The following is a 9,974-nucleotide window of genomic DNA, read 5'->3' as shown; positions in this document are numbered from 1 at the left end:
ACCATCTGAGGGTTGTGTTGCAGACCCTTGGAGATCATCAATTATTTTATAAGTTCAGTAAGAGCAAGTTTTGGTTGAAATCAATAGCTTTCCGTGGTTACATAGTTTCTGGTGATGTTATTTGAGTTGATCTTCAAAAGATTGAAGCAGTAAGAAACTGGGCTGGACATGTCTCTCCGTCAGATATCAGAAGTTTCTTCCTTTAGCTAGCTATTACAAACGGTTTGTTGAAAGGTTTTATTCTATTTCTTCCCCATGTAGAGGCTAACCCAGAAAAAGGTAAAATTTCAGTGGTTAGATTTTTAGAAGAAGAGTTTTCAGGAGCTGAAGACTCAATATACTTTTGCCCTGTCTTAAGTTTTCCAGATGGCACAGATGGGTTTGTGGATTATTGTAATGCTTCTAGAGTTGTTCTGGGCTATGTATTAATGGAGAAAGACAAGGTCATAGCCTATGCCTCTAGACACTTAAAACCCATGAAAATAATTATCCAACCCATGATCTTGAGTGGGCAGCTATTAGTTTTGCCTTGAAAATTTTAAGGCACTATTTTTATGGGGTTTATGTTGATGTATTTATGGATCACAAAAGTTTATAGTATATTTTCATGTAGAAATACCTAAATCTTAGCCAAATAAGGTGTCTTGAGTTGTTGAAATATTACGATATGAGTATGGTGTATCATCTGAGCAAGGCCATTATAGTGGTGGATGCCCTTAATAGATTGTCTATAGGTAGTATTGCCCATATTAAAGGTGATAAGAAGGAGTTAGTCCATGAGGTTCATCAGCTTGCTAGGTTAGGAGTTTGGTCATTAAATTCAGCCAAAGGTAGTATATGGGTTTAGAATAAATAAAAATCTTCATTGATTGCTGAAGTAAAGGAAAAGCAAGACTGGGATCCTAGTTTGGTTAAGTTAAAGGAGGTGATTAGAGATCAGAAGGTGGAGGTTTTCCCCCAAGAGGGAGATGGTGTACTTCATTGTTAGGGAAGGTTATGTGTTCTATGTATTGATGGTTCAAGACAGTGAATATTAGCTGAAGCGTATAGCGCATAGTATTCTATTCAACCTGAAGCCACTAAGATATACTGTGACTTGTGGGAAATCTATTAGTGTGTTGGTATGAAGAAAGATATTGCAGAGTTTATGGCTAAGTGTTTGAACTGTCAGCAGGTTAAGGTTGAGCACCAAAGTCCTAATGGCACATTTCAAGAGTTTAGCATCCCCACTTGGAGTGGGAAGTGGTGAATATGGATATTGTGATAGGGTTGCTTCGTATGCATCGTCAGCATAATTTGATTTGGGTCATTATAGATAGAATTACCAAGTTAGCTCATTTCTTGCCAATTCATACTTAGTAATTAGCTAAGGACTATGCTAGACTCTATCTCAGGGAGTTGGTAAAATTGCTTTGGGTTCTATTTTCTATCATTTCAGACTGAGGTACTTAGTTTTTCTCTCACTTTCGGAAAGCTTTTCAAAAGGGTCTTAGTACCCGAGTTTATCTCAGCACAGCTTTTCATCCTTAAATAGATGGTCAAGCAGAGAGGACCATTCAGGCTTTACAGGACATGTTGAGGGCGTGTGTTATTGACTTTAAGGGTAGTTGGGATAACCATTGACCTTTGATTGAGTTTGCCAACAACAATAGTTATTACTCCAGTATTTAGATGGTTCCATTTGAGGCTCGCTATGGGAGGAGATTTATTTATTCTATTGGTTAGCTTAAGGTAGGTAAGGCTACTTTGATAGGGCCAGATTCGGTTTTTAAGAAAATGGAGAAAGTTTGGTTAATTCAAAAAAGGCTGAAGGTAGCCCAAAGTCGTCAGATTTTTTATGCAGATGTAAGGAGAAGGGATCTTGAGTATGATATCGGTGACTTGGTCTATTTGAAAATTTTATCTATGAATAAAGTGAAGACATTTGGCAAGAAGGGGAAACTCAGTCCTTGCTATGTTGGTCCATAAAGAATTTTGAGCCATTTTGGGAAGGTAGCTTATAAGATTGAGTTTCCCGCAGATTTGCCATCAATACACCCGGTGTTTCGTGTTTCTTTGTTAAAGAAATGCATTGGTGATTCAGCATCTATTGTTACTTTAGGAAATATGGTTGTTAAGGATACCCTTTCCTACGAAGAAGACCCAGTTGGGATCCTTGATCATCAGATTTATAGGCTAAGGAATAAAGAAGTTTCTTTGGTTAAGGTTCAATGGAGAAATCAGACCATGGAGGGAGCTTCTTGGGAAGCAGAAATGCGAGCCCGGTATCCTCATCTTTTCCCCATAAATTCAGATTCAGCTTGAGGTAACGATTTTCTTTAGGATGACTCTTTTTATTCTCTATTTTAGTTATACAACTATTCTCATGTCACAGCATTCATTCATGAAATCAGTTCAGCCCATATAGCATATACTAATTTTTAGACCCATTTATTTGATCATGTTTAAGATTATCAGTATTTAGTATAGACTTTGATCTCCTTAGTATCATAGCTTAACCAAATCTCATTCGAGGATGAATGATCTAAAGGGGTAGATATTGTAATACCCCATAGGATTCTAAGCTCTCTTTAGCTTCTAGTTGCACGCTTATAGGGTCCAAGGCTTGAATTTTTCACTAAGTGTTGAGGACTTAGGCATTTTTAAGACCCCAAGACTTTATCAATTTTATTTTGGCCTTCCCGACGCTGAGGCATTGGTTTTTGAGTTGAAATATGTTTAGGGTGGTTAAGGGTATATCTCAGAAAAGTTTTAGGAATTTCTGATGGGATTCAAGGCGTATTTGTACATAAAATATAATGAGCCTCCATGATAGGTCCATGTCAGGTGGAATATTCCTAGGGAATAGGGTCCGCGTCGCAGAGGCTATTCCCCCAAAATAGGATTCGCGCCGTGGTGGTCACTCCCCCAGTAGTCAAACTTCACGATTAAGGGGGGTCAAAGGGGTAATTTGGTCCTTTCCCCTCAACCCCAATTATCCAAAACATGATTTATAACATTCATAGGGTCACTATTTTCCCATTACCCTCAAAATTACTCTCATAGAAACCTTTTCTCTTTCCCAAGAACAACAATCCAAGCTTCTTCCCTCAAGAACTCACAAATTTAAGCTTTGATTTCACAATTTCTTTAAGAATCCATTAAATTAAGGTGTGTGGAGAACTCATCAATATTTTCCTTTCACTCATTGAGCCCAAAAACCCTCTCTTTGATTTTAAAGTAAAAAAATTTCCTTCATTTTGGAATTTTACATGTTCAAGATGAATTTAATCCATGTTATTCCTTAGTAATTTGAATTCAATCTATGTATACATATGATTTCATGTAAACTAGGTTATGGAATGCTTCGAATTTCAAGTTCTTATGTATATTTAAATTGTGTCCATGATAACTTATCCAATTCGTGCATTAATCCAAGTGTGTATATTGTCTTGCCAAGCTTAACACATTCCCATATTTTAGTTCATGAAATTCGTCAGTTTAATAAAATGTCTCATATTTGGGTCCTTGAACTATGAAGTTATATCATTATTTTAATGTAGTTATCTTACTTAGTAATCATTCAGCGCTGGTGGGTTATGAACACCCGATACCTATCTATTTTACATGTTTTCATTTTTAAGTTACAAATTAGTCAGACCATGTTTTATTATTTTATTCAGACTACCATATGCTTGTTGAGCACTTATCAGTATAGAACCATATCATGTTAGACCCATAATAATACCAATGTCATTCAGTTGGGAGTAGGATTTAGCACCGAGCGAACCCAGGGATGAGGGCTTACCTGCTAGTAGAGGGTGTGACCTTTAGTAGCAGTCCTTGAGTTCCAGAACTACGTAGCCAGCATAGGTATGAGAGTTCTTCCTACCAGTAGAGGATGGACACTCTTTTAGGGGAACCCTCCAGTAGAGGGTGACTCCCAAGTCCTTAGGGACACTAGTTTTGTGGATCCACATAGCCATGTATTAGTACCTACGGCAAGGTACTGACATTCTTCTAACTGGGGTTACAGGTTGGACCCTAATTAGCTTAGATTGGGGCATGTTGTTTACATGATAGCTCCCACAGTTTCAGTTAGTACTTAGTCTATACAAGTTTAGGTTTGCTTGACCAAGTAATCAAATTTTCAGTTATTCATATATCAGTCATTCAGTTATTTAGATCATTACAGTACATATTTTTACTTGGTTTTGCATTCTCAATTTCACATATTCATGCATCCATGTTCAGTTTCTATATGTATTTCCAAGTAATCCTTACATCACGTACCAATACATTCAAAGTACTGATCGCATACCTTTCTCTTGTGCTATGTTGTCTTATAACATAGGTTCAGTCACACAGTTTCCCGACCATCCCTAAGTAGCTTTGTAGTTTTCCGCAGCAATAGTGGTGAGTCCTCATCCATCGAGGACGTGATATGTTATTTCATTCATTTCAACATTTCATTATGACTCATTTAGTTGGAGTTAGTTCGGGGTTTGTCCCATTAACTCCTTATGTTTTATAGGCTTTCAGGCAAATAATCTAGTTTACCCGTTAGGTGGTTTATCTTTCACACATGTTTTTTTACTTTCATTTTATTTAGTGCTCCGGACCATGGATTTGCTTGGGGTCATTTGTGTCCCTAAGCACCGTGTCGCGACTAGGAGGTAGCCTCGGGTCGTGACATTTCTTGACATCTTGGAATGAGCTTAGACACCTTAGCCTAGTCCATGGTAGAAATTGCCTAAATGAACCTTTGGGTATTACAAGTGGAACCTCCAGCCTGCCTTAGGTTAAGACTCGTGATAATCTTGTAGACCTATTGCATAAGATATTCTTTCATAAAAGATATAAGTTGATAATCGAGAGGATTGAGCATATTTATTGAGTATGAGTAGTTAAATATGGAAGGATATTTATAACTTTTAAATATTTCTAATGATGTTGTCTTTATGTGTGACTCATGGTATGATCTATAAGTACAATTTATGACTTATGTATATCGTTATGGTTATGATTTCGAGAATGGTTAATGATTTGTCCTATTGATATGCCAAATGCCTTAGCAATCAGCATGATTAATGATTACTAGCTCATTTGGGGAATATGGCTTATATGGAAACATAATATGGCTTGTATGTAGATATAGAATGGTTTATGGGTATGGTATGCCTTATATAGATACAATGTAGCCTGTAGATATAATTTAACTAATATATATAATATGGTTGATGAATATTATAATGCTCATAATTATGATTACTGGTCCATGAATGATATTATGGCCTATATATATGTAAGAAATGGTTTGCATATAAGTATGACTTTTATAGATGATGTGGCATATAGATACGATTATCAACCTTTAGATGAGATGGGTGGCCCATTGATATGGTTACTAATGTAAATTCAAATATGCTTAGTAATATTACATAAAAATATTAGCATCGATGTGTTCTTCGAATATGATTAATATTATGACTTATCAACATAAATCATTAAGTTTAACTTATTGAAAGGACACTCTAATATGGTCTGTTGATGTGGTTTATGATTGTGAGTACCAATTCAAGTCCGGCTATGGATTATAATATTGATGATATAAATACTGGTTTTAGTCTGGATATGGAATATGATATGGGCGATATGGGTATCAGTTCCAAGTACGAAAGTGGGAATTGTTGTAATGCAGCATGATATGGATAGATTCTGGGTGTACCTTGAGGATTGGTAAATGATGGTGGTTCAAATTGTATCATCTTTGAGTGTACCCTCCAGACGTATGGGAGCCTGCATTCGGTGATTTACTTTTTTGCACTTATTGGCTTATGGGGGCCAATTTTTTAGTTCTTATTGCATGTCTATGATGCCTTATGTTATGTTACTATTCGGGTTATTTACTTATTTATGTACAGTAATGGTGGAGTTACCTCAGGTTTGTTCCTTTACCTTGATTTAATTATGTTATCTTATATTTTATCATATTTATATCATGATTTAGCACAATCAATCGATGATGACTACTTAGTATCCGTGCTTTTGGTACTCATACTATATTTCTGGACCTTTTTGGTGTAGATCCGAGTCCTAGTTATCATTATTGATTCGAGGATTGTGCTATGGTTGATTCTAGAGATAGGGTGAGCTCTTGGAGTCGGAGTCACCCCATTTCCTTCTATCTTACTTATGTCCATTCCTTACTTTTGAGATAAAATTGTATTAATTATTTTAGAACTTGGGTTGTATTTATAGTAGCTCTTGTATTGGCTCTACCAGGTTGTGGTGTGATACTTTATAATATGCTACCTTTAGATTATTTCTATTATCTTGCTTATTTCTTGCGTTGAATTATCTAATTCGCCCTTTTGAGGCAATTTCCACCAAGTTAACCCATTGACAATAGCTCTGAACTACAATTCGGCTTATCAAGTAGCGGAGTTTAGTAGGTGCCATCATGACTCGTAAATTGGGTCATGACAGATACCATTATGTGAATCATTTCACAATAACCTTTTTTAATCATTATACCATTATATGAATCATTTGAACACTGAAAAATATAGGAGACTAATACACATTACATAACTTATCTTCATTGATTCGTACACAATTTAAGTCAAAATAAATCAATTATAATAGAAAAGTCAAATCAATATAATATCATACAACAATCTAACCATAATTTAACATACAATGCCATAAAAAGCATCCCTAAAATCATTTAAGAACATTTCTTAAAGAAATTTCATAGAGCCAAAATCACAACTGCAATAATGCATATGACTTTTATTTTCTTTTATTGGTTCCTCTCTTCTTCAAACGATCTCACTATTTTCAACAAACCCCTGATCACCCTCTTTGATTGAGAAGATACTTCATCATTGTATCATTGAAAGTAATTTCATCCACAACTAGACTATAAAATTAAAGAAAATATTGAGCTAAATTTTAGTGGTACTAATTTGACAAAAGTAAAATATGAATATCTTTGAAGTTTTGCAATTAAAAAAATTTGCGTCTAGTAGTGAATTGTGTCCATGATGTCTTAATTTCAACTGTGACACCACATCAGCATACCACATTTGTAGTTGAAGATGATGAAAAAGGTAAATTTGGTATTGCAATTAAAAATGTCGATGAAAAACAAAGAGAAGGAGACAGATGAAAAATTAAGAAGAGAAGTAGAAAAATTACTTAACCTTCAGCTAAAAAAAAGTCAGATATGAAGAAGAGATAGAAACCCGAGTGAGAGATTAGAAAAGAGGAAAAGAAATTAGGGATAAATTAAAAAATATCATTCAAAAGTGCCATATCATATGATTCCTTGTGATTTCATGCACTTAAGAAATGTGAGAACACACAATGTGCCAGGTCAGATGCTTGTGTTTAATTGACACTGTTTATGAATAATTCAAGGGTTGAAAAGGTATGGCCCAATTGAGGTTCCAATACGAAAAAATAACAAGTTCAATGTCCTGCATACTTATTTTGCCTAATTTTTAAAAATTATATCTTTAACATCGAGTAATGATATAGTCAAGTAATCTTCCAATGATCTTTAAGTCCAAAGAACTTCTGGTTGATGACTGCATAATTTATTTTCCAAAAGTTTTAATTTTCTTTTGGAAAATAACTCAGAAAGAGGGAAAATTGTAGATAATAAAAATTTATTTAAGTGGGTACCTCATTTTTTTTAGAGAAATTGCAGTCTTAGTCATCCAACGACTCAGTTTATGTTGCGTTTTCTCCTATTTTTCGAATTTAGAGCATAAAAATTTTTAATTAGCAACAACTTTTCTATATTATAGAAATATGGGTTTCAACATGGCAGCTAGATATTATTTAAGAAAAAGTTAAGGATATTTTAGTATTTACATTGCTTAATAATGAGTCATCTGTGATGTGTCATTTAGTTGTTCCATGTACATCTATGTGTATACTTGCGCATAGCTTCCTCATTCTTCCTACTTTGAAGATTATGTTTATCCAATTTTTATAGTCATTGTTGCTGAAAATGGTGAGATCTTTTTAGATATCTCTTTCTTTCTTTATCAATTTTTTTTTTTTTTGGAGATTTCAAAGTTGACAACATATTTTCAGTTTCTCTCCATTTTGAATAGGGAAAACGAGCTAACTTTTTGTGTTAATTTTTAAAGAATTTTCTTTATCCTTTGATTGTTTTAAATAATTGAGGTATTAATTAATGTATTGATTTCATAGACGGCATCTTCCATGCACCCATTCAAATCTTCAACAACAAGAAGAAGGAAAGGTTAGTATGATTTTTGACCTTGTAGAAACAAACGGGCTAATTTATGGTGATAAATTTTACATTGTCATATTGTTAAATGCCACTTACTGATTAACTCCATTGGCAGTTTGAGGTAGTAAGTTGAGGGTTTGGTGAGTAACTAACGAGGTTGTTTGGCCATGAACATTGTGAATATTTAAAAAAGTAATTTTTTTAAGTGAAAAATTATATTTAAAATCAGAGTTTGTTTGTCCATAAATATTAATTGGAGTTGTTTTGTATCTTGGGGAGTAATTTGAGTGAATAAAGTGAAAATAACTTTTTGGTGTTTTTCACATTTTGAAATTTTATAGCTAAACATGTTTTTCAAAAAAATAAAAAAAATTCATGACCACACGCCCCTAATAAATTACATATGTTACAGTGACAGTATACAAATTATTTTCACTTTCAATGGATAGAGACAACAGTGTAATGTTCATTCCTCTTAAATTCATTAATTATGGATATAACATTGAATTGTAATGTGGCAGGGAGCTTGTGTTCAAAATGTCTTTGATTCAATGATTCCAGCATTATTGACTGATAAAGAACGAAAGTTTATTTTTGTTGAACATACAAGCCCTGACTATGAACATGCAAACCCTGACTATCACACACACACACAACCCCCTCTCTCTCTCTCTCTGTGTTGTATCCTTGGGACATACTGGAATACTGATAAATTTTGGTTTTTTTCTCCTCTGAATTAAAGTGTAGGCTTTTTTCCAGCATTGGTGGAGGAATCAGAGCCCCAAAATTCAAAGCACAATTAGACAGCTTGTCAACTCGGGTCAACTTGAGTTCATGTATGTAGTTACATAAGCCAAAATTTCATATTTGAAAAAAAAAATATTAAAAGAGAGATCGTGGTATGGTGGATAGAAGTTTCTTAGCATTTTAGATAATCTTGATGTTTTATGTGATTTAACATATACTTTTTTTTAAAGAAGGTGTAGGATAGTGGAGGGATTACTTCTTTTTTGTCGAAATGCTTATACAAATGGTATCTTATTCACAATTTATGTAGAAAGAGAGGTTGGTGCATGCATGATGAGGCAACAACTCATTATATTGACATGATAGATCAGAAAACTCCAAGGCACAGATACATTAAACAGCAGTTCCATGTTACTGCTAGAATTAGCTGACAAATCAAATCTTTTGGACATTCTGCTATTCAGGCATTCTATCTGAGAATAGAGGTGTCAATCTATCTAGCAATTTTAATTCGGAAGTTTGAATAATAACTCTTTTTTGGTTCATTAATTAGCAAGGGACTCGCCTCTAAAATATGAGAAATTAAAAATATTTTGCCGATGATTTAGCTAAAATCCAAACACATTTAAGCAACTATGTTGGCCTCATACATTTTACTACTTTAGGTTGGATTCGACTCTCTTTTCTTTGGATACATTGACTATCGAACCAGAGAAAAAAAATAGAGAAGTGTCTTAAGATCATTTGGAGGGGTTCTAAGAGTCATAGTTCATCCACGTAAGTACATTTTTATTTTTAATCTTTATAAGTTGTAATACATGTTTAATGTTATTCCTTTACTTTTTTTATTTTTTGAAAATCTCTTGTTCTCAAGATTTTATTCTGCACATGAATATTTGTTTTATTTCATATCAGATATTTGTTGGTGCAGTCCCTCAGAATTATGAACCTTTCAGTGGATTTTATTTTGAAGTGA

At 34.1% G+C, this 9,974-nt stretch overlaps 1 long non-coding RNA gene across 1 annotated transcript; it reads left to right on the top strand.

Annotated features, from left to right (window-relative positions):
• Positions 1-7,926: 7,926 nt before the first annotated feature.
• On the top strand, positions 7,927-9,767 carry LOC107877081. Its single transcript, XR_007054033.1, has 4 exons — positions 7,927-8,005; positions 8,209-8,260; positions 8,994-9,087; positions 9,309-9,767. It is a non-coding gene; the product is annotated as an uncharacterized LOC107877081 (long non-coding RNA).
• Positions 9,768-9,974: the final 207 nt, after the last annotated feature.

Source organism: Capsicum annuum, chromosome 3 (assembly GCF_002878395.1).
Source record: "Capsicum annuum cultivar UCD-10X-F1 chromosome 3, UCD10Xv1.1, whole genome shotgun sequence".
Classification (NCBI taxonomy): domain Eukaryota; kingdom Viridiplantae; phylum Streptophyta; class Magnoliopsida; order Solanales; family Solanaceae; genus Capsicum; species Capsicum annuum.
The sequence above is the reverse complement of the archived record's forward strand: the minus strand, read 5'-3'. Positions and strand labels throughout refer to the sequence as shown.